The 26,357-nt window shown below is 38.0% G+C and overlaps 1 protein-coding gene and 1 pseudogene across 1 annotated transcript in view; one reads left to right on the top strand and one right to left on the bottom strand.

Annotated features, from left to right (window-relative positions):
- The window catches only part of Pi4ka (phosphatidylinositol 4-kinase alpha), a 148,211-nt gene that overhangs the window by 11,753 nt on the left and 110,101 nt on the right, over positions 1 to 26,357 (top strand). The gene's annotated exons all lie outside the window — the stretch shown is intronic.
- Positions 9,841 to 10,485, bottom strand: LOC111753950 (nuclear receptor-binding factor 2-like; annotated as a pseudogene).

The raw sequence follows: 26,357 nt of genomic DNA, 5'->3' as shown, positions 1-26,357 counted from the left end.
ACCAAGTTGTACTCTTAAAATTTTAATTAGCCAGGTTTTATAATCCTATTATGTGACTTAACTTTGACTCTATATGTTACTTAGACTTCTGTTATGGTTGATTCTTATTTACATTTTTCTGTTCAATCATCCAGACTTACAGGGGCATCTTATTTTGTCCTTGATTTGTTGTTTCCTTACCTTGGCAGTCAAAATCCACACAATTGAGATATATGTCTGGGGTCAATATATTGTCATGAATTCTTACCAAAGTCTAGGTAAGTATACCTATTGCCTCTCTCTGATCAATTGGTTTATTGACATCAAAGTGAGAGGAAGAGTGGATCGATCCTACTTGTTTTTTTTTTTTTTTTCCTTTTCTTTTTTTTATCAGTACTGGGGATCGAACTCACGACTGCCTGCTTGCAAGGCAGGCGCTTATGCCGCTGAGCTAAATCCCCAGCCCTTTTTTATAATAAACTTTTTTTTTTTTGGTCTTTTTTCTTTTTATCGGTACCAGGGATCGAACTCACGACCGCCTGCTTGCAAGGCAGGCACTTATGCTGCTGAGCTAAATCCCCAGCCCCGTGGATCCTACTTGTAAATAAGAATAACCATGCCAGGTGTGGCTCATGCCTGTAATCTCAGCACTCTGGAGACTGAGGCAGGTGGATTGCCATGAGTTGGAGGGCAGCCTTGGCTCCATAGGGAGTTCAGTACCAGGCTACAGAGTGAGATCTTGTCTCAAAAAATCAAAACACAGAACAACAACAACAACTTTGAAGCTTCTGGGAAAATGGTGGTGGAATAGTAACAAATAACACCTTAGTGTCTCTGAGATTTGAGATCTTGTCTCAAAAAATCAAAATGCAAAACAACAACAAAAACTTTGAAGCTTCTGAGAAAATGGTGGAGTAGTAACAAGCAACACATTAGCCTCTCTGAGATTTGGAATCCAGACACTAGAAAATAACAACTTGGGGAAGAGGAAGAAGAAAGAGGAGGAGGAGGAGGAGGGAGAGTGAGAGGGAGAGGGAGAGGAAGAGGGAGAAAGGAGGAGAGAGAGGAAACAGACTAGATCTCTGGGATCTAGATCTGAAAGGGAAATTAAAACCTACAGAGAAACTGAAGACCACAGTGTAAAGGAGGGAAGGGACAATCTGCCCCTTCTCCCTCAGCTTCTGGCCCATAGCTTGTGGGAAAGGGAGATTGAATCTATGGACACAGTGAAAGCTGGAAACTCCAGAGGTCTTCGGGGAGAAATGTTGTGATGGAGCTAGTGTCAGGTGTTTTTAAACTGCAGGGAAAGTGTGGGATTCTGCTCCCACATGAGTCCTTCAGTGGGTACCACCTGGTGAATGACTGCAGTCCAAGTGTATGCCATATATCCTTGGAGAGAGTGCTTAGTTGGACACCAGCCATTCTGGGACAGAACTGGTTAATTGTTTGACCCCAGGACTCAGAGCAGCTACCAGAATTTTCACTTTAGGGGTTCCAAGTGTTATATTCCCCATAGTGACTGGATGAGAGACAAACTGTAAGGGATGGCTGTGGTCAGGGAGTCACAGGCTGTAAAGAGACCTCCTGAGGGGTTTGAGCTCAAGGACATAGGTCTACCACTACAGGTGAAGGCCAGGTTTAACCTGAGTGGCTCTGGATGTGAAAATTGCAAATTGGTGCCCTCAGTATATTCCCACTGCTTGATAGTATCTGCATCTAGCACAGATCTACCAGCATGAGCAAGGCCATGTTTTGACTTGGATACTGTTTCACCAGGAAGAAACCCATACATTCAAAATCACATAGAAATTTTTTTTTTGAATGTGAGGATGTGCATTGTCTTTTGGAGTTTTCTTTTTCTTCTTTCCTTCTCTAGTTTATTGGGGTTTGAAGAATTTTCCTTTGTCATTTTTTCCTTGCTTTTTATCTCTTTTTTTTTAAATTTTTGCCTCCTTTCCTGGTTAATTCTTCTACCATTTTTACTCCCCATATAATTTTTTCTTTTTATCTTCTATTTCTCTTCAGTTTTTTCTCTTACCTTTACCTAATTCTATAAACACCCTACTACTCCCCAACTAGGATATTTTGTACCACTTTTTTCTCTTCCTTCCTATATAGTTGAGAAGTTTAGAAGTATCTTCTGTGTGTAGGATTTTTTTTTTTTTTTTTTTTGTGGGTACTGGGAATTGAATTCAGGACCTCACATTCGACAAGGTGATCCTGTGCTGCTGAGCTATATGCCTGACCCTGTGTTCTTGGTTTTTGTGTCTGTCTCAAGATCCTACTTTCCCAATTTATTGAGGATGAGATGTTGCTCTCTATTTGGCTCAGCACCCAGTCCTTTGGTGCTGGACTATGGTGACGGTTTTGACCTCACGTCACAGTGGTGTTACAGAAAGGAGAACAGCTGATTACAACAAGTAAGGCATCCTTGCTGAAATATTACAGTTAGCAATAACAGCTGCATCAAGCATAGCCTAAAAACTGAGGTAATTCTTGATTTGGTTCTTTTAACCATAGGAACAAGATCTATGGCTATATATCAATACTTAACATAAATCTGGAACATGTATGCAATGAGTTTCTTCCTAGTAGAGTGATTTTACCCTATGTGGGGAAATTTAAGAGATTTAGGAGATAAAACAGAGAGATAGATGAAGAGAAGTATAGTTGAAGCAAGGCTGGAAGACTAAGGATGATCATGTGAGCTTTGGGAAACTGGAGAAGAGGGTGAGAGAGAAAGAATGAAGGAGAAAGCAAGAGATTATTGAAGCAAACCAGAAAAGTTCATTTACATGAAGATACAAGATCAAGAGGTAGTTGAGGAAAGAGAGAGAAAAGACACATAGAATAGAACAAAAATATATGTATAAACCTAAAAAAGAAAACAAAAAACCCAACTAGACAGTAAAAGGAAAATGATACACAGAAGGAAAAAAATTTAAATAAAATTCCTCTGGTGTCCATTGTTCTATGGTAGTGTCCAAATCAGAGGCCCACCAAGTCTGCAGTAGGATTAGTACTGGATGTGGGGCTGATTTTGGCCTCCTGATGTGGGGGTTGTGGTCAGTTTGGATGGCCTACTCACATCTCCTTATCCTGTTGGTCTCTGTGTTGCTCTTCTAGTTCCTGTGGCACCCTCAGACAGAGACAGCCTAAGGCTGCTGCCAGTCCTGTTACAGTTGGCCCCTGTCAAACTTTGTACAGCCACTCCATTCCACACTGCTGACTCTCACACTCATCTCTCTTTGTCCCATGCTATATTAAAATGCCTGCAAGTTTGAGAGAGTGCTAACTTCCCAGTCCAAGGGTGTTTGCATCACTGGGCACAAGGCTGGGGAGTGCTTATTTCCCACACCTTGTCCCTGCAACTTCATGCTGCTTGCTCTGTTGGTCACAGGTAGGAGGGAGTGCTGCCTTCCTGGCCTAAGGGTACTTATGTTGCTAGTCACTGTTCGCAGGGCAGGGAAGGGCTAATTTCCACTACTTGTCCCCACTCCTGCAGGATGGTCCAAGTTCTGCTCATGTACTAGTCTAGGGCAGGAGGGGTCATGTTTCAGTGGCAATCGTCAATGCTGTAGCCTGTTCCTAACCTTGTTGCTAGAGGTTCCAGTTATCAGTTATGGTGCTTGACAGAGAAATAAAAAGAAAAAAAAATAATTGACAGCCCATCAAGGAGGGAGCAGTCACTCACCCCTGGGTGGTCAGCACAATTTGTTGCCAGGGTGTAGAATCCTCTGTTTGCAGGAAATCAGAAGAGGCAAGGTACCTTATATCCTAGGTCTGTCCTGTTTGGATTGAATTTGCCATACCTTTGTAGTCTTTCCATTGTTTATTTTATTTTAATTTCCTGGGATGGCAGTTCTTGCTTTGATCCCACCAGTGGTAAACCCAGGGACAACCCTGTGGGATGGATTGTCATTTTATAAAGTCCTGTGCCTATGTTTTGTTTGATCTACATGTCTTTTATTTTAGATTTATTTTGATATCAGGATGTATGTCCTCCCTTTCTTCCAGTTACCTGTGTTTTTAGTTGATTTTCTCTGAGAAGCTCCAATATCTGTCTTCCTTGATTCAGCCATGTTTTTATTTTCTCATATCATATAGTTTAAGGTTTCCTTGCACTGCCCCATTCTCAAACTTTACATCTTTAATAGTATAACCATTAAAAACTATTAATCTTTCTATAGCTAGTTAACCCCATACATTGACTGTTGAATTCTTTTGTACTATCAGTGGAGCTATAGCTGTCATATTTAGTACATGTTAGCTGTAAGTTGATGCTTGTGTTGTCTTAATGTTGCCATCATAATTGTGGATTTTTTCTCTAGGATTAAGAATGGTACGTAATTTGTTTCTATGGTATGTTAATGTCCAATTTGCCTTGATCTGTGTTTTACTTACTTTCTCATTGCTGGAAAAAATACATGACACACAAGTTAAAAGAAGAAAGGTTTATTTTGGCTCATGGTCTTTAGAGATTTCAGCCTGTAGTTGGCTGTCTCCAAGCCAGGGTGGCATGGCAGAATGGTATTTCAGAGGATACACAGTCCATGGCAGAGCAGGCAGGCAGCAGCAAGTAGCGAGATTGCCTTCCTTCTTTTCCTTTTATATTCCATTCAGGCTATAAGCCTTTTTGATTGGTACCATTCATACTGTGGGGTTTTCCATTATCCATACCCATAATAATGATAAATCAGTCAGTGGACTAATCCAGCTACCAAGTCCTTAATCTACATTCACACACACTTAATCCAGTGTGAGAACATCTAGATATAAGCCATAACATAATAATACTGTATAATTCACTTGGTATTACCAGGGTCATATAATTGTTTCTACTTCTCTATAAGTGAGCAAATTACCTTTAGGAGGACTCAATTGGGTTACTTACACGGCATCCTCCCTTCTCAAATCATGGTGGCCAGACTGTGGGGCCGAGGCAAAGGACTATAGTTAGCAGTGCCCAAAATGTATCACTGAAAAGTGACCAAAGAGATCTCTATTCTAACAGCTATGTCTTTTTTTTTTTTTTTTTTTTTTGGTCTTTTTTGAGATAGTGTCTCACGCTATGCAGTTCAGACTGGCCTTGAGCTCACTTTGTAGCCCAGGCTGGTTTTGAACTCGCAGTGATTCTCCTGACTCAGCCTCCCGAGTGCTGGGATTACAGGCAAGAGCCACCACGCCCTGCTTAACAGCTATGTCTTTACACTACCAAGTGTCCACAAACCTTAGCACAAAAGAAACAAAAAAATCAGTAGAAGCATGACAAACCAAGGTAACAAAATGCCTCCCAAAACTCCCAACTCCCTGAAGCTCATCCAGTGGGCATAAAGTGGGAGAGTAGCATAAGCACCCCCAACCCTGAATTACTCAGAAAGATACAGTGGAAGTTAGAAAACATGTCCAAGAAGTACTTGGCAGGATCACAGAAGATAAAACAGATAATGGAAACAACTAAAATGATCCAGGGGCTTTCAAGAGACACTGTTAAAAAGCCAGATGAGCTAAACAAAATGATACAAAACATGAATGATCAGTTTAGCCAAGAATTAGAGTCTATGAAAAAGTTTCATTCAGAAATCTGGAAGATTAAAAATTATATTGAAAGTATAGACAACAGAAGCAACCAGTGTGAGGACAGAATGAGACAACAGTGGTGCCTTCAAAGGCCATCTACTCAAAGACACCTTAAAAGAAACAAGAGAACATGAAAAGTGGAACCAACAGCTACTAGGTGAAGCAAAGAAGAATAACCTTAGAGTAATTGGAATAAGTGAAAAATCAGAAGACAACACAGTTTTGTTTTGTTTTGGTACCGGGAATCAAACTCAGGACTGCACTTCCCAGGCAGACAGTGGCATTGAACTATATATCTGGCCCAGAAAACAACACAAATGGCATAAAAAAAATCCTACTGATAGAAATAATGGTAGAAAACTTATCAAATATAGGAGAGAAATAAACGTACAGTTAAGTGAGGCATATAGAATCCCATATAGCCACAATGAATGAGAACTTTTACATGCTGCATTATATTCAACATACCAGAAGTCCATCACAGGTACAAAATCTTAAAAGCTTTTAGTGAGGGGTGGGGGATTTGGCTCAGCAGCATAAGTGCCTGCCTGGCAAGCGCTAGGTCATCAGCTCATCCCCATATTACCCCCCCCCCCCCCCCCCGCACCAAAAAAAAAAAGCGTTTAGCGAAAGGCAATCACATATAAAGGCAAACCCATTAGAATTACAACGGACTTTTCAAGACATGTTAAAAACCGGAAAGGCTTAGAATGAAGTGTTTTAAGCCCTGAGAGATAACAGTTTACAACCTTGACTTAGGTATTCTGCAAAATGTTCCTTCAAATTGACAGGGAAATCAGTTTTTTTTTTTTGGTTACTGGGGATTGAACTCAGGACTTCGTGCTTGCCAGGCAAGTGCTTATGCTGCTAAGCTAAATCCCCAGCCTGAAATAAGTTATTTCTGTGATAAGGAACACTTAAAGCAATTCATGAAGGAGGCTGGAGGTGCCCGCCTGGCTGGTGTGAGGTCATGAGTTTGATCCCTGGTGCAAAAAAAAAATAAAAAACAAAAAACAAAGAAAAAAACCCCCAAAATCCTGACCACCAAAACAGCATTACAGAAATTCTCAAGGATGTTCTTGAAAGAGGAAGTGAATCCAATAATGTCAGTAAGTCAAAAAGAATGATTCCACCTGGTGGGATGAGCATTTAAGCAAAAGGATGAAAGGGAATCAACAACAGGAAAATAATGCAGTGAGAAGAATAATTCAGTGCTGTTTCTCTTAGTGATAATTCTACATGTAAATAGTCATAATTCCCAACATATTCATTGCCGAATGCTATAAGAACTTTAGAAAAGATCTAATGCCAACATTCCTCAAGATACAAATTGTCAGAATGGATCAAGAAACAAAATCCAACACATTTATTTCAAAAAGAAATTCATAGATTAAAAATAAAAGGATGAAAAACAGTACAGTGAATCCCTGACTTATGAACAAGTTCCATTCTGGCAGAATTCTTTGTATGTTGGACTTGTTCATATCTGACAAAGTGAGTCTTACACAGTTCACCTTTGAAAGTTTGCAACTCAAATGTTTGTAAGTCAAGAATTTACTGTACTTTATGCAATGGGAACCCAGGAAAAAAGCAGGAGTAGCTATTCTAATTTCAGACAAAGTGGATTTCAAGCCAACACTGATTAGAAGAAACAAGGAACCATACATATGAGTAAGGCAACAATTCAACAGGAAGAAGTAACAATTATAAACATAATATGCACCAAACACAGGCATACCTAGCTTTGTAAAATAAACAATAACGGACATGAAAAATCAAATAAATATCGAAAAGTCAGATAAACATCTGTAAAAATGCATTTGTAACAGGAGAACCTCAATATCCCACTGTCACATATGGACAAATCAGCTAACCTAAAAATCAATAAGGAAATACCAGAGTTGAACCAAACCTTCAAACAGATGATAACTTCAGAATATTCCATCCAGCAACAGCATATATATTCTCAGCAGCACATGGGATTCTCTAAAATAGACTACATACTAGCCAATAAGGCATGCTTAAGTAAATGCAAAAGAATCAAAATTATCACATATATATTATCATATCATAGTCCGTGAAACTAGATATGAGTAGCAAAAGAACAGAAAAATCTGCAAACACATGGAAATTAAATAATACCCTCTTGAATATACAGATGAAATTAAGGGAGAAATTAGACAGTTCCTGCAATCAAGTGATGATGCCAGTACAACACACTGGAACCTATTGGGACAAAATGAAAGCAGCTTAAGAGGGAGGATTGTAGGATTGAGTTACCATATCAGAAAAATGGCAAGCTCAAATAAATAACCTGTGATGCACTTCAAGGTCCTAGGAAAGTGAGAACAATGCAAATCTGAAGCTGATACAAGGAAGGGAGCAATAAAGACGAGCAGAAATGAAATTGAGACTTAAAAGAGTACAAATAATAAGTGAAGAGCTGGTTTTTTGCAAGATTAAACAAATAGACAAATCCTTAGGCAAGCTTACCAAAATAAGGAAAGACTCAAATCTGTGCAATTAGAAATGCAAAGGAAAGGCCAGGGATACAGCTCAGCAGAGTGTTGCCTGCCAGGCAAGCACAGGGTCCTGAGCATGATTTCCATTACCCAGGAAAAAAAAAAAAAAAAAAAAAAAAAAAAAAGCAAAAGGTGAAATCACAACAGATTCTGCTGAAATCCATAGTATTAGTAACTACCTTGAGAACTTGTACTATAATAAAGTGGAAAATTCAGAAGAAATGGATAGATTCCTGGTTACATATGTACTACCAAAGCTGAACTTATAAAAATCCTGAATAATTCAGTATTAGTGAAATTGAAGAACAAAAACGGCCAACCAAGAAAAGCCTAGTTCGCAACAGATTCACTGCTGAATTTTATAAGAACTTTAGAGAAGATCTAATGCCAACATTCCTCAAACTTTTTTTAAAAACACAATTACTTTATTGATTTCTTACAATCAAGTACTGCCAGCTAGTGTTACTTCCATTCACACACATCATTAAAAACAAAGGACACTTCTTTGGTATTTTCAAATGATGTGTTATATAACAGACGACTTAAAATGCACCCTGATTAATTATGTAAATTATTTTAAAACCATAATTCATAATTTGTTTCCTTTTTCATAATATATAAATATAAATATTTCTCCTGATAGTCTTGCCGTTATCATTATGAGTAGTGCAAGTATGGCACATACAGTTTCATCTTAAAAGGTGTGCTTCTTACATGGCTTCTTTAAACAAAATGTACGTATCAAAATGCATATGGTGGCTGGAAATTTAGCTCAGCAGCGTAAGTACCTGCCTGGCAAACACAAGGTCATGAGTTTGATCCCCAGTTCCAAAACAACAACAACAACAACAACAACAACAACAACAAACCCCCAAACAACAAAATGCATATGGTCAATGGAGCTATTTCAAATATAAGGCAGCCCTTCAAGGCGCTGTATTATTTAGGTTTCACATTATTATTTGTGGTGTTATAGATTAATTACACATACATATGTTTATATATTTAAACCCTGAAGATACAAAAAATACTGTCTTTTGTTGCTTGAAAGTATTATTCCAGGTAGCCATTTGATTTAGATCAAGAGAAAGCCAATCTGGAAATTATTAACTGTTTCAGAGAATCAGAGCCATAGTGTGCTTTGCAGTGATTGTTGCCACATTTGGGCCATACATCTCTCCCACAGAAGCCAGACAATGACAATTCTAGGACTGCCCTTGTGTGTGGCTTTCCCACTTTTTTTTTCTGGATTAACTGTGTTACTGAATTCTTTCCTTTTCTGACCTCTCTATTGACCTTCCATTTTAATTACTCAGATCCTTTCAGAAGGGAGGAAGATGGGGTATTAGAATGTCCTTGGCTTCCTTCGTATTTGCTGCAAACTTCTGGCAGGTTGAAGAGGCTACAGCATTTTCTTAATGTGGTCACTGTTAGGGTTTTCTGGCACAATAGAGAAGCAAAAGGAAAGAGAAAGTGGCCCTTATTGAGGATGCTGAGCAGAGCCTACAACCCTTAGGGGTTTGGCTTTCACCTCGCACCAGATACAGAAAGGGCAGAGTGTTATATGACCTCTGATTAGAAATGGCGATGGGGTGGGCATTGATGATTTGTGAGGAACTGATTGGCATTCTCTTCAAATGCATGGGAAAGGAAGTCGTAATCAAGGCTGAAAGGGAAGAAGGAGGAAGTGATCCTCACAGTAAGCATTCCCACTTTGGCTTCCGCCATGCACAGTAATTTATACTAGGGCAAGAACCTTTCAGCTCTTCCACAAGCTCTTCCATTCTGATTTTGCCACAAAACCAACATCTATATCCAGCTCTTTTACTGTTGAACCTTTTAGAAGTGTGGCCTCTTCAGCCCGTAGTAGTTTATTTTCTTTCCTTAATTTTTCATTCTCAGCTGCAAGGAATTCCATGTCTCTTCAAGTCTGCAATTTTGGTTGCCTGCTCTTTTGTAACTGTTTTGTCATCTTTTGGGGGCTTTGCTTCCAGTGGCTTCATTGGCTCATGTTTTGCTGAAGTAAATGTAGCAGTGTGTCTGAATCCCTATCAAAAACCTCCTGAATTTCAGGGAGGTATATCTCTGTAGAAGGGCTTGCTTCTAAGCAAAAAGGGGTTCTGGCCCCCTGCATCCTCCACAGAGGGTTTGTGAGATGCGTGGAGATGAACAGATGTGTCTTTGCCCATGTTCTGATGGGCCTTCGTTCACTTCTCCTGGATAAGGAGGAGCTGTTTCATGTGCCTACCCCTCTGCAGTTCCAAGGACATGCAAGCCTGCTCAAAGGTGTCAGCTTCATGGCTTTGCAAAGATATGCTGCAGCTTTCTTGAGACAAGAAATACGTTTTTCATATTTCCTTGCAACTAATAACCAGTCTGCCCACCTATTGATGAGTGCTTGCATGCAACTTGATCAGATGATTGCATGCAACCATCTTCAGCTTTTGGAAATTACTTGGATGGACGTCCCTATAAGTACCAACTGCAGTCTTGGTACTTATAATGTGACTGTTTTCTGCTGTTGGCTTCTCTTAGTTTCTTGCATTCTGAGTTTTCCTTAAATCTACTCTGCTCAGCTACACCTGCTGTTCTTCTCTCATCATCATCTTTATCCACATACTGGAAGCCTCTACTGTGCTGGGAAATGCAGCTCCTGGTGATTGTGAACCTAGTGTCAGTAAAACATTAAAGAAACTGAGTTTAAACTAAGATAAGTCGGTTTATTTGAAGGTGGAGAAAAAGAAGAACAGAGAAATAATAGATAGCTATTCAATGAATAGGGAGCATTTGAAAGCAAAATGCTCTCCTCAAACTCTTTGATGAAAACATTAAGGGAAACAGTATTCCCAATATCATTCCTGGAAGCAGCCATTACCTTGATTCTAAAAGCAGAAAAGAGCCAGCCAAAAAAAGAGAACTGTAGACCAATCTCTTTAATGAGCATAGATACGAAACTCTCAATAAGATACTAGCAAACAGAACAGTAAATCAGCAAAAAGATCGTATATCATAACCAAGTAGGATTCATTCCAGGGATGGTTCAGCATATGCAAATCAGTAAATATAGTATACCACATAAACAGAAGCAAGCACAGAAAATCTCATGATTATCACAATAGATGCAGAAAAAATATTTGACAAAATCTAAACCCTTTCATGATAAAAATCCCAAAGAAAATAGGTACAGAATGTCTTTATCTCAACCTGATAAAAGCCATCTGTAATAAATCAGTAGCCAACATCATACTAAAGGAGAAACTGAAAGTTTTCCCTGTAAAATAAGCAGCAAGACAAGGATGTCCACTGTCACCACTCCTGTTCAGTATAGTTTTTTTTTTTTTTTTTCTTTTTTGAGACAGGGTCTCACTGTGTATAGTTCAGGATTAGGGTTAGGGTTAGGGTTTTGAGTTCAATATATTTCTTGAAACATTAGCCAGAGCAGTTAAAAAACAGAAAGAAATAAAAATGATGTGGATAAGAAGGGAAGGAAGTTTCATTATTATTTGTAGATGACATGCTCCTCTACACAGATTCTTAACACTCCACTGAAAGACTCCTAGAATTAAAAACAATTCAGTAGTATAGCAGGATATAAAATGAGCACTCACAAATCACTAGCATTCCTATACCCTGATAATAAACTCGGCAAGAGAGAAATTAGGGAAATAATACCTTTCAGATTAGCACCAAGGAAAATGAAATACTTAGGAATTAACCTGAGGAAGTAAAAGACCTCCATGAAAACGACAGTATTTTGAAAAGGAGGTCAAAGAAGACATCAGAAAATGGAAAGATATCCTCTGTTCGTAGGCAGAACTGCCAGTCAAAATGGCCATTCTTTTAAAACTGTTACATAGATTTTACTTATTTATTTTTTAAATTTTATTTAAGGAGAAAAAGAAAAAAAAAGCAGAAAAAGGGTACAAGTTATACAGAATTTCAGAAAAAATAAACAGTAGGAAATCACTAGTTAATAGATTACATATTGTCATCTTATGTTACGTAGATTTAATACACCCTAATAAAAATACCAATAGCATTCTTCACAGAACTGGAGAAAGCAATATTAAATTGCATATGGTACCAGAAGAGATCTAGACTAGCAAAAGCAGTTGTGAACAACAAGGACAAGGCAGGGGTTATCACAATCTCAGACTTCAAGTTATATTACAAAGCTGTAGTTGTACTACAAAGTGATTCAACTAGCATCATATTGAGTAAAACGAAAACAAAAAAAATCCAGATTTATGGATCAGTGGAACAGAATAGAGAATACAGAAACAACTACAGGCACATTCAGCTATGTTATCTTTGACCAAGGGGCCAAATACTTTCACTGGAAGTAAGTATCCTCTTTAACAAGTAGTGCTGCGAAAACTGGCTATCCACCTGCTGAAGACTAAACCTAGACCTATATCTCTCACAAATGAAGCTAATATCTAAATATTAAAACAGAAACACTTAATCTGCTGGAATTCAAAGTAGTAGGTAAAACTCTTTAAACAACAAAGGTGTAGGCAGACTTTATGAACAGAGCCCCAGTTGTATAAGAAATAATACCAAGAATCAACAAATGGGATCCCATCAAATAAAAAAACTATGGTACAGCAAGGGAAACACCAACAGATTGAAGAGACAACTTACAGAATGGGAAAAAAAACTTTGCCAGCTGCTCCTCAGAGAAAGGACTAATATCCAGAATATTTAGAGAACTCCAAAAAAAAAAAAAAATTAGACCTTCAAATTTAAAGACTCAGTAAAAAAAGGGCATCTAACATGAATACACATATTTCTCAGATGAAGAAGAACAAATGGCCAATAAATATAAGAAAATATGATCAGCATTGTTGGTCATTTGAGAAATACAAATTAAAACAACATTAAGATTCTGTCGTTCTCTAGAAAGAATGGCTGTCTTCAAGAAATCAAATGGTAACATTTTGGAGAGGCTGTTGTGAAAAAGAAACCGTTCTCCTTTGTTGGTAGGAATGTAAACTAGTACAACCACTGTGGAAATCAGTATGGAGATTCCTCAAAAAACTAAAAGTAGAAATTCCATTTGACTTCTCTATTCTCCTTTTTGATATCTTCCCAAAATAGTTAAAGATATATTACAGAGATACATGCATATCTGTATTTATAGTCAACACAATCATACTAGCTAAATCTTAGAAGCTGCCTATATGTCTTATTAGCAGATGAATTGATAAAGAAAATATGGTATTTATAAATAATTGAGTACTACTTTGCCATAAAAAACATAAATTTGAGTCATTTATGGGAAAATGGATTCACCTCGAGACTGTAATATTGAGTGAAGTAAATCCAATATACAAGCTTAAATATCTCATTGTTTCTGTTATATGAGAAATCCAATGTATAAATAAAGTCAAAATAAAAGACACAATAGAGGGGAAAAAGAAAAAAAAACTTACTGTAATCTGGTATGACCAATGTATCTAAAAGTGTGCCTTGATTTAGTATTATAATTTGTCTTACGTGTTTTATATATTTTTTGGCCTGTTAGTCTGGCCGTTAGTCTGTGTTTATGATAATTAATTTGGTAGAAACTTATAAAATAAATAAGCATGATGTTGGAAAAAACCCCTAATAAAATAGAGGTCTCAGAAGGGGGAAGAAGAGTTGAGGTATTACATGCATGTACCAATTCCCCACGATGAAAGTAATCATCATGTCCTGCAAACATGTTCCATAAACAAAGTTATTTTCATTTTTTTATTTCTGGAGGGTTTTGAGCTTACTGACCCATAATAGTGACCTAAAAACAGCAATTTTTTTGTTTTTTTTTTTTTTTTTTTTTTTTTTGGTACTGGGGATCAAACTCACGACTGTGTGCTTGCAAGGCAGGCTGCTGAGCTAAATCCCCAGCCCCCAAAACATCAATTTGCCACTGTGTTATAAAATTCTGAAAAAATCACTTAATGGTGTTCTCATTTAAAAAAGATTATAGCTAGGTGTGGTAGTATACATCAGTAATCCCAGCCCTTGGGAAGCTGAGGAGAACTGTCACTGTTAGTATGAGGTCATCCTGAGCTACTTAGCAAGTCTTTGCCTCAAAAATCCAACATAAGAGCCAAGTGTGGTAATGCACATCTGTAATGCCAGCATTTGCTGAGGCTGAGGCAGGAAGATTGCCTCAAGTTTGAGGTCAGTTTGGGCTACATAGTGAATTCAAGACTGACCTGAACTATATAGCAAGACCCTATCTCTTCCCCTTTCTCCTCCCCCCCCAAAAAAAAAAGGGATTATAAAGCTTTATTCTGCATTAGGACTTTGACTTCTGGGAGTCATTTCTTCATTTGTATGATAATGTCTACCTAATAAGTTGTTTTAAGGATTAAATGAGTTAATGTAGACCAGTACTTGGCATATGATACAGATTTAATGAGAGTTGGCTGTTTTCATTTGGAGAATAATACTTACCAGAACTAGTTCTTCATTATAGATGTGTGTGACAAGTTTGATGGGGCCCAGATTCTAATTTTCTGATATTCTCATTAGAGTCCAGTTTCTGAGAATATTTTGCATCAGATCCGTGACCTTATGCCAGACCCTCAATCATTTGGTTTCTGATTTGTGTTATACAATAGATGTTGTGTCATTTATATTAATTTTGGAATTTTTGCTACATTCTAGGACTTGTGAGGGATTCATTTCATTTGAGTGTTTTTTTTTTTTTTTTTTTTGAGTGTTGCTTTTTCTACCCCTCCATTCATTCAGTGAAGCAGGTATTTATTTAGTACTAGTCGAATGTCAGAACCCTGTGGATGTAGTTTTTTTTTCCTTATCCATGGTATTCCATTTCTTGGTTTCAGTTGTTCAACTGTTGACCAAAAACTATGAAATGGAAATGTCCAAAACTAAACATGTTTTGAATTTTATACTGCTAGGATTGCATGATTAAATCTCACATTGTTCTGCTCCATCCTGCCTGGGATGTGAAACATCTGTTTGTCTAGTGTTTCTGTACTGTATATGTTACCTGCCTTCTAAGTCACTTAGTAGCCATTTTGGTTATCAGGTTAAATATTGCAGTATCAAAGTGTTTATGTTTGGGTAACTATTAATAATGGCCCTAAAGGTCAAGAGTAGTGGTGTTGGCAATTTGTATATGCCAAAAAGAAGCTGTATTTTGTTTAAATAAAAAGATGCAAATTCTTGGCTTTATAAGAAAAGAAAAAAATTGTGTGCTGTGACTACTTTTTATTGTCTATTTTTTTTTATTTAAAGAGAAAAAAAAAACCAAAAAAAAAAAAAAAAACGGAGAAAAAGGTAGAAATAATACAGAATTACAGAAAAATAAACAGTAAGAAATCACCAGTTGATAAGTTACATATTGTCATCTTAGAAATAGTTGTTCAGGTTACAAAATTAAAGTATGTAAAGTGATGTTAAAATAGTGACACTGCCAACAGTTCTGCTCAGTGATCCAACAAAAACTTAGTAATATGGTTATCAGTCCTACACACTTGTTTTTTATCTTAAAGAAGGTAAGATTAAACATATAAAACAGAACAAAACAGTTCAAAAAGAAATAATTTAAAGAAATACAGATTTCGAAGCAAGTCCACTGGAGATCTTCACTGTCTTATTTTATTGTCTCTAGTTTTCTTCCAAATAGTTGTCCCCATCTTTGCACACATTGAATACATACTGCATATTATAGAACTAATCAAATCATTACAGGATGATGAAGGCATTTTAGGTCTTCAAGATCTGACATTGGGGAAGACACTAATGACTACCATAGTGTCCTTCATTCTCTTTGTAGTAGCTGTCCTTATCTTTACATATGCTGAAATTGAACTTAAAAGACTAGACTACTATCACTCTGAACAGTGAATAATAGTATTGCTAGATTTTATATTATAATGCTACAGAATTAGCATTAGTATATCTTAGTATATCTTCGGAGTATCTGTTCATTAAAACTTGCATTATATAATCTGTTCCTGTAAATAGTTTAAAAAATTCTTCCCATGTGTGAATTTCTACATATATATCTATCCTCTCTGTATTATAGGGAAAACCAAATCACAACAAGACAGCAAAACAAATTCCTAGAAAAACATGCAATGAAAAAGACACATAAGACTACAATATTAGGTGATCTACCGTAGTTACTATGCTTTCTCTTGTTATTTTCAATAGATCATCAGGCTTAATATAGTTAAGCATAGTATTACATAGCTATTTTTATAAAAACACAACTTTGAAAACATTGTAGAACTTGAGAGTGGTTAATAATCAAAACCGGAAAGGATATCTTTTACATCTTGTCATCTTTAGAGTAGTTGCCTCTACTTTTAGACTTGATACTATCAAGCATACCAAATTCGAATAAAATCAGCCAAGGTAAAACTGCAGTCTAACAAACCAGATTCAAATAAGATCAGTCATAGTAAGACAGTGTAAGTAATTCAGGTTTCAGTTTAAGTTAATAGGAAATTAAGGATAGTTACCATGGTGTAACCTGTTATTTTTGGGTTACATGTCTGTGCCCTCAAATCTGGTATGAGTGGACACACCGGAACAAAATAAATTCAAACTAAACAGAGCTATAAGACTCCTGTGACTTAAATCCTGATACACTATTAACAATGACCTCTGCCTTCCCTTTTTAGGCTATTTTTTTACCTTTCCCTTTCTCAGGATGCTTTGTATGTTTTGGGTCTCACTAGCCCCTTTAGTTTTTAGATTAGGGGCCAGCCTGTTGTCTGAGTGCTGCTGAACCTTTCTATCCCTGAGCTTGATCTTGAGCTGTACTGCTTTACTCACTAAAGTCATAGGGTTTTCCTTCCTTTCAGCTGTATAGTTCTACACTGCCCAAAAGTGTCATAGCTTTCCAATCTATCTGTGGCTGCTGGATGAGTTGTCCCTATTTCTTTCTGGTTTCCTGTTGCATATAGCTTCGCTTTCTCATCTTTGAGTTTCAGTTTATTAACCCTGCTTCAGGTTGACTGTATTTCCCATTCAGAGCATCTCGATGGAGCCTGTCTCCTAATACAATCTGCCTGTTTTTTTTTTATTTTAGTGTATCAAGGCTATGTATATTAAAGATTATAGCTTACCGTCTCTGCCTCATGTCTGCTACTCCACTTTACTGCTATAATTTGTCTACCTTATTCCCTCATTCCACTGTCTGCCCCGTTCCTTGAGGCCTCTCTGCCACTGTTGCTGGAATCCTGGTATCCCTTCCTCTTTCTTTGTGGAATGTCCTTCAGCACTCTCTGTAGGGTTGAGTTGCTGGCCATGAACTCCCACAGTTCCTCCTTGTCTTGAAACATCTTATTTCTCCATTAATTTTGAGAGAGAGTTTTTCTGGGTACATCAGTCTTGGTTGCAAATTATTTTCTTTTAGGGCTTGGATAATTTCTCCCCAGGCTCTTCTCAATTTGAGAGTTTGTGTTGATAAGTCTGCTGTTATTTTGATAATTTTCCCATTGTAGGTAATCTGCTTCTTTTACCTGGCTGCTTTTGGTATTCCGTTCTTTTGGTGGATTTCTGGAATCTTGATTATTATATGTCTGGGTGTAAATCTGTTTTGGTTGTAGGTGGCTAGAGTTCTGTATCCCTCATTTATCTGGATATCATTTCTTTTTCCTATGCTTGGGAAGTTTTTTTTTAATATATGTGAATATTCTTTGTAGTTCATTTTTGGTTACTCCTGCTTCCTCGCTCAGGTGCTTTATTCTTAACTTATGTATCCTTTTGTTGTCTTCTAGCCTTTGAATTGTTTCTTTTTGGTTCCTAGTTATTTTTAAGAGGTCTTTTTTTTCCTGACCATATATCATAAGTCTCTCTTTAACTTTCAAAAGGTTAACTTTAGTTTCTGTCAAGGCATTTTGCCAGTTTTCAATGGAGTTTTTAGTTTCCTGGTAATCTCTTTGGATCTGTTTCATGTATTCTAGGTTATGTTTAAATTCATCAGAGGTTTCTCTTTCTTTTCTGATTTCCTCCGTTCTTCCATTTGTGTTCTCTTGGGTGGGGCTTATCATTTCTTTAGTTAATCTCTTTATATCTTGTCTCACTTGGATCAGAAGTACAGTTTTAAATTTGTCTGTGAGGTCATGAAGGTATTTCTTTATATCGGCTGATGCTATGTCTAGTATTGGATAGTTACTGTGCTGGTTCTCTTTTGTATTTACTTCTCCTGGGCTTATTTTCCCAGGTTCGGCAGCTGGAGATTTTTAAAAATTTTTATCTCTTGTCATATTTCTGGTTTCTTTCAGACTGTGTGTCCTGGGGGTCTTTGGCCCTCTCCGTATTGCTTAGGGTCTTCTGAAGCGTGCTGACTAGAGTTTTGGCTGCCCTCCCCAATTTGCTGTTATCTGAGGTATAGGCAGGGATGCAGGGACGGTGCAGGCTAGCCTCTAGTCTCTGTGCCAGTCAATCTGCAAGTTAGGCTGTACCTTGTAGATGTCACAGAGTCTCAACAATTTTGTATCTGCTTGTTGGGTCCCAACCAGAGGCGTTGTTCCGCCCCAGCAGACTCTGCCAGTTCTCTCTGCACCAGGGGCTTCGGACTGATGTCACCGCAGCACAGGGCTCTGCCCAACTCCAAGATGTCCTCCAGCCAGTGACAGCAGCCGCAGACCCAGTCCCTAGTACTCACCCGGACTCAATGCAGATCTTCCTCTTGGGTTCACTGCACATGGTTCCGTGTGTCTTCACTGCGTTCCCAGCACAGCATGGATCAGTCAGAAAACTGCGCAGTATCCGGCATACGGGCCCAGGAGCTTCATGCAGTCTACTCCGGCACGGCCAGGTGGCTTTGGCTGCTTTGCAGGGCCCCAGGTCTCAATTTCCAGTAGTCACCAAGAGCTAATATAGCTTTTCCCCTTAGATCCACTGCTCACTGTGCCACATCCTTCCGTTAAGGGTCACCGACTCCTGTTACCGGCAGCCACGGTCTCAGCGCGACCTTGGATTTCCTAGGTGCCTAGTACAGGCGCTGAACGGGGCTCAGTGAGCCTGTCAGGCTTCAGCTCTCCACTGCACCTTTCCTTCCTCTTTCTAGTTTTTATTTTTCCCTTGGTTACCTCTTTGGTTAATAAGAATCGTTATCCATTCGCCTGGCCCTCTCCATGTTGTCATATTCTAGCATCTGACCTGATTTCTCCGCAGACTCTGCACTCAGGCCCCTAGCAAGCCGCCATTTTTTTCTCTCCTCCATGCTGTAACTACTAAGATCCTACAATAAATCAAATCTATCCATGAAATGAAGAAAGAAAAAGAAATTTGTTAGTTTTGCTGTTGCTCCAAACTATAAAAGTTATCGTCACAGTTCATGATAAGTGCTTAGTTAAGATGAGAAAGACAACCTGTGTGTGGTATACACTAGTAATCTCAGAACTTGGAAGGCTGAGACAGGAAGCTCACCAAGAGTTTGAGGCTAGTCTGGGCTACATAGTGAGATCTTGTCGCAAAAAGAAAAAAAAAAAGATGAGAAAGACATTCGATTAAAGGTTTCAGTACTGTCTGCAGTTTCAGGCATCCACAGCATGTCTTCAAACATGTCCCTGTGAGTAAAGGAGGACTTCTGTGCTAATTACAGGATAGGTATCAGAGCATAGTTAACCCTGCACTAGGAAGCTGAGTTCTAATGTTCTTATATCTCTTTTCTTTCCTTATCTCATCAAAGATCTGTAACATTGGTCACTTTCATTCCACTAAGTAGTTTAACATTACAGTTCTGATGTGTAGGGTATACTGATATACAATGATGAGAAGCTCATAGTCCCATCTAAAATGAGCAGTAGATAAGTACACAAGCAATTCCAAAATAAACTATAAGAAAGATAATTATTCCAAGAGAAGTACAAAATTCCATGTTAGCCATTGAGAGATATAATAGATTCTTTGAAGTTCCTAGGATCTGAAAAAGTTAAAGAAGCAAGAGACAATTGACATGGATTTTGGAAGAATGGGTAAACTTTTTTTTATAGGAGTTTGGGTAAAATGGTGTAGATGGATGAAAACCATGAAAAAGTCCTGACAAGAAGTGAAAGTTGATTTATAGAGACCTGAATGTATAGAAGCTGCCAGGCTGAGAGTGTGGGTTGAGATTTAATTGGAGAAGTGTTGAAGGTGTATGAGCTAGAAATAGTAATATTAGAGAACAGAGGGCCAAAAGTCAGAGTCAAATGAAGAGCCTGTTGCCTCACTTGTACTTAACCTATGTAGGCTTAGTAATCTATAAAACTAGGATAGGAGAACACATGAACTGCCTGAAAATGAACATTTGGTAAGTGAACCTGTATGACCTCTTCCAGCCCAGTGCCTATTCTGCTTGCATTTCAGAGATGTCATGTGACATCTTGGGCATCATTTCAGTGTAAGAGTTGAACTTGTATTTCTTTGTAGAAATTATTCCATGGAAAGCTCTATGCTATATTCTGTTTTTTTTTTCTGTGATTTGGGGGGGTTAATAAATTACAGATTTGCCTTTTTATCTACATGGAGCTATGAAATATTTTCAAGATAGTTTTATGAGATTTAACTTTATGTATCTGAGTCTCTTGTGGCATTTTGTATCTCAGTGTGTGTTGTTGGAGCCATAGGAAGTCTTAAGTTGGGGCCAAAAGAGCTGCATGTCTTGTCCAGTTTAAAAAACAAATGCCATTCTATTTAGATTGAAGTTTTTATTTAAATAGAAGTATTATTGATAATAAAATATTGAAACTAAAGAACTTAAAGAACCATTGCATACAGAAAATATTTATTTTGTTTGTTTGATCCAGGTCTTCTGCCCATTTTACGTTCGTTGGTCTTGAATTATCTGAATTCTATTTATTAAAATATATGCTTTTCTTATTTTCTGAGCTCTAAAAGTATAAATGTTGTTGCCCTTTACAAATAAGAATGACAACGTTTATAATGGTGAGGCATTCTTTTTTCTTTTTTATCAGTACCAGGGATCGAACTCGTGACTGCCTGCTTGCAAGGCAGGCGCTTATGCCACTGAACTAAATCCCCAGCCCCAACATTTATAATGGTAATGTTATTTCTACAATGTAATTTTTTTTTTGATCTGAAGTTTTCAGTGTTCTTTATAGAAAATGTGGAAAACAGGAAAAAAAAGGAAATAAATATTACTTGTAATCTGGTTACTCATTTTTTTTTTTCTTAGACAATCCAAGCTTTGAGTTTCGTTTGGTATTCTATGACACTGGTACTAGTTTCTTGGTGCTGCTTTAATAATGAAAGCCATAATCATAGTGGTTTAGAGCAACACGTTTATTGTTTTGCAATTTCATAGAATAGAAACCTGACATAGGTCTCAGGGCTAACAGGTGATGGTGTGTGGCTTATTTTTCTAGAGACTCTAAATGAGAACTTATTTCCAGGCCTTTCCATTTTCTGTAGGCAGACTTCTAGAATATTCATTCTTTGGTTCATGGTCCCTTCATCTTCAAAGGCAGCTATGGTGGGTTGACCTTATAGCTCATTGTTGTGACTTCCCTTTCTGCCTTTTACTTTTTTTTTGTCTTTTTCTTTTTTATCAGTACGGGGGATTGAACTCACGACCACACACTTGAAAGGCAGGTGCTTATGCCGCTAAGCTAAATCCCCAGCCCGCTCTGCCTTTTACTTTTAAGGACCTTTGTGATTATATTATGTGCATTAACAATCTAGGATAGTTTCTTCATTTCAGAGTGCTTGAGTTAGTAAAATTTTCAGATCTCTTTTGCCATGTAAAATGATGTATTTACCAATTCAGGATTAACACATCTTTGGGATGGCTATTTCTCTGCTTACTCTACTATTCTTAAGTTCATAAGTCACTGGTTCATTTTCTAGTTCTTTGGGTTTATTCTGTTTGATGTTTTCCCTTCACATTATTCATCCATCCATCCATTCATTCATTTTTTGGTTTTTTGAGCTAGGATCTCACTATGTAGTTCAGGCTTGCCTTGAACTCACTGTGTAGACTAGGTTGGCCTTGAAATTGCAGGGAGCCTCCTCACTGTTGGGAATCCAGACATGTACCATCATGCCTGACTTCCCCTTTACATTTTAAAACCACAGGTTCAACCTTTAGTGTAATCTCTTTAATTGTCAGAAATAATTTTTTTTTGGTGCCTGGGATTGAACTCATGACCTCGTGCTTGCTAGGCAGGCACTTAAACCACTGAGCTAAATCCCCAGCCCCCAGAAATAATTTCTATTTAAATATTTTTAATTGAGTGGGTATGGAAGGTCTGAAGTCACAGTAGCTCAGAGTACTGTCTAGATACTTGAAGTTAGAGGGCATGGACCTTGGCACTCCAAAGAGACAAGGATCTGAGTCCTAAAAATTGTGCTGTCTTCAGATCTCTCTCTTGGTGGGGTGACAGCTGCAGAAACTTAAGGTTTAGACATGGTGATGATGCTGAATTCTTTTTTTTAAAACTGCATCTCACTATGCAGTCTAGGCTAGTTTATAGCTCATTTTATAGCTCAGGTTGGCCTGAAACTTGCAATGATCCTTCTGCCTCAGGCTCCCAAATTCTGGGATTATAGGCGTGTACCACATTCCCTGGGCTTATACTGAATTCTTACTCAGTTCTGTGTCCATTTGCAGTGTTGGTTTCCAGATAAGAATGTGCTAATACCTAAAAAACAAAGAAATAAGCAAACAAAAATCTAACTCAACCCACCCCAAAGCACCTGCTTTTTAAGGGAAAATCTATTCTTACATAAAAGAGGAGGCCTTGGAGCTAACCTTTGGTCTCTGGGTAAGTGCCAGGAGAGGCTGGTTCCTCCCACACCCGTAGGAGAGAGGAATATTGGGAGAACTTGTTGCACTGGTCTGTGTCAAGTCTATTTACAAACTATGAGTAGATCTCAGGATCTAATGCCAGGGGAGAGTAAACATGTCTTTTGTCTGTGCATTCTTTCATTCATGTCAATGGTGTCACAAACAAGAATCCAAAGATCGTAAGTGATGATTGATGTCTTGGAGGGACTGAGAGGGCAGATACATGTATTAGTCATTTTCCTTAGTAGTGGAGTAGCTGGCATTGTTGATGTTACTGAAGTCATTCAAATAACTAAGGAAATGCCAGGTATTGTGGCTCAACGTGTAAAATCCCAGCATTCTGGGAGACTGAGGCAGAAGGATTATATATTTGAGCCCAGCCTGAGCAATTTAGCAATTTAGTGAGATCCTGTCTTAAAATTAAAAAAAAAATGAAAGAGCTAGGGATGTAGCTTAGTGCAGATGCCTTGCTTTCAGTCCCCAGTAGTTGGTAGGAGGAGCTGAAAATAGCAGTTGTGTTTACTATTATTAACCCAATGATCTCCAGAATAAATACTCATTTAGCTACTACTTGCATGGCATGTTTCTATACCTCACTTCCTGTCCTGGATGTTGACCTTTGGATATTTTTAGTGTGACAAAGAGGCAAGTAAAATAATCCTTACTTCACGTCCCTTTCCCACTTATCATCAAATCTTCCAGAACATCTTGAGTTGGTCGTTCTGTCTCAGTTCATTCAGGTCATAACCATCTTTGCCTGGACTTCTTTAGGGTTTCTTGACTATTTCTCTGTTGCTATCATTTTTGTTCTCCAAGATCCATTTTCTGTGCACTAACTAGAGGGATTCTTTTAAACCTCAGTTCTAAACTCAAGAGTCACTAAGGCCTCTTTGCCCATCTCCAATGTTATTAGACTACAATCTATATGCCAGTCTGGCCTGTGGAGCCCTGTGGAGACTATCTTTGCCTGGACTTGAATATTTTGATGTCCGTATACTCTTTCCCACATCCAGTGCTCTTTCCTGATATATTCTGAATGCTTCCATCTTTTTCAGATCTCCAGTTTAATGGACAGCTTCTAGACACTCTGATCACCCCATCAAAAGTAATCTTCTGCTTGGTGTGGTGGCACATGCTAGTAATTCTGGCATTTGTGAGGCTATGGCAGGATGTCTGTTATGAGTTCAAGGCTGAACTACATAGTGAGACCCTGTCTTAGAAACAAAAACAAAAAACAAAAATGTAATGTTTCAAGTACCATTGATAGGGAACTATACTTAAAAAGAAAATCTTCCAACCCAGGAATACTGTCCATAAAGGTACTAGAAAAAGAAAACATCTTTATATCTTTATAACTGAATAAGCATTAAACCAAAATGTGATACAACCACGGGCAGTCTGCTGAGAGAGTGCGAAGGCTGAAACAATTCTTATCCTTTCCAAATAGGTACAACCTGTTATATATATTTATTAACTTAAATAATACAAGATTGAGTACCACATGTTGCACATAGTTCATCCCAACATTATTGTAATTGGGGTTTTATGGTTTGTGTCTGGATGTCCTCCCCAAAGCCTCATATAGTCATGGGAGAAAACTTATAGAATTTGTGATTGATTCATGGTCCAATGTTGGGATTAAGGGTGTGAGTGCTGTACCCATCCTCAGATGGGTGGCCTACATACAATGTAAGGGACAGAAGGAATCTTTTCTCCATGCTCCTCCCTGTTTGCTCTTACTGCTTTTGCTGTTTTCTGCTGCCATGAACTGTTGCCCTTTGCCACATGCCACTTGGCTTTGCAGCCAGCTGAGTATGGACTGAAACCTCCACAAACTGTGAGATAAGTAAACCTTTCTTCCTTTAACTTTGGGTGTTGGATATTTTGTCCCAGCAATAAGAGAAAACTGATCAACACATGGGGTGACCATCTGTGTTAGTCGTTTGGCCTTGTCCAGAGGAAAAACTTTTCATACCTTTAAGACATGAGGTTGTTTTGCATCTTGGAGTGAGATATCTAGGGAAGTTAGGCTCTGATCTCCTGGGAAACTGGGATGTTTGCATTTCAAACAGGTGACTCCTAGGTCACTGAGAAAAACATTTGTAGATCAAAGACTTGCTTAGTCTTCAAAACGATTTAGAATCATTTCAAAGAAAAGAGGAAGTTCATACAATTTTAAGTTTTATGAAGTAAATGCTTACAGAGGGAATGAAGGATATTTTTTTCTCTTATTTTCTATAGGGAGAACTGAACCTTTTATTTTTATTTTATATTTGTCATTACACTCTCATTTATTTGTCTAGAATGAGAGCCAGGGCCCTCTTTAAGATGTCTACTTTGCTCTGCATCCACAGCACCCAGGGCAGTGCCTCATGGCATTTGTGTCCAGTAAATAGTGAATGAGTAAATTAAAAGACCCAGTGACTTGACTGACTGTCATGTCTCTTGACTGACTCTGAAGGATATCACTGAAGATGAGTAGCTTGGAAAATGCTTCTGTAATGTTGCATACTAACTCCAGATAGTGGCTATGCCTTTGCATCAGACACATTATGCCCTGTAGTCCCATAAAGATCTGCTTGCCACCAGCTGGCCTATGTCAGAGCCAAGATATCTGACTCAACTGTGGATTTCTTGGGGCTGGGGATTTAGCTCAGCGGCATAAGCACCTGCCTTGCAAGCAGGCAGTTGTGAGTTCGATCCCTGGTACCGATAAAAATGAAAAAGAAAAAAAAATGTGGATTTCTTTACTAGCTAAGAGTTGTCAACTCCGAAAAAGAAAAAAAATCCACAAAACAAAATAAAAGTTATCAACATTAGACTTATATACAACAAAAACCCAAGTATGACCCTTACCCTGCCCCCAAAGAAATCTCTAAAGGTAGAGAAAAACACTGACAGCAAAGAAATCTAAACTTTTAAGTATATTTGAGCACAGTGGTATCTACCTAGAATCTCAGTTCATAGGAGATTCATATTTTTCTAGGCAAAAATAGATCACTTGTGCCCAGGAGTTTGACATCATCCTGGGCAGCACAGCAAGACCCTTCTGAAAAATACATAGTAATCACAACAGGTTAAGTCAACGAGATTAAATTATTGTTGATAAGTGAGTCAATATCAAATGGGAATTTAGCTCAGTAATGGAGTGCTTGCTTAGAATATGTGAGGCCCTAGATTCAATCTTCAGTATTACAATAAACAAAAATATAGGTGGATATGCCTGGGCATGTAGGACTATTGATGAGCTATTTTTTTTGTACAGCTACCGTTTGTCATATTTAATAACTATACTGCACCAGTTTTGGTATGTTTCTGAGTCTCCACACTGTTCCTTATGTTAGCATCACCTCCCAACTATGTAGGATAGTGTATCTTCTGTGTTTGGAGCAGGGTATTGATAAAATAGTGCATGGGACAAAGCAAAGGACGTAGACCTTATTAGGGTCCTGAGTTTTTTCCTTCTGTTCGATATTGACTCAGTCAACATTATTTAAATCTCATTGAATTAG

The sequence above is a fragment of the Cavia porcellus genome, unplaced genomic scaffold (assembly GCF_034190915.1).
Source record: "Cavia porcellus strain 051 isolate PalLab524CR breed Dunkin Hartley unplaced genomic scaffold, mCavPor4.1 scaffold_16, whole genome shotgun sequence".
Taxonomy (NCBI): Eukaryota; Metazoa; Chordata; class Mammalia; order Rodentia; family Caviidae; genus Cavia; species Cavia porcellus.
This window is presented reverse-complemented; position numbering and strand designations above follow the sequence as displayed.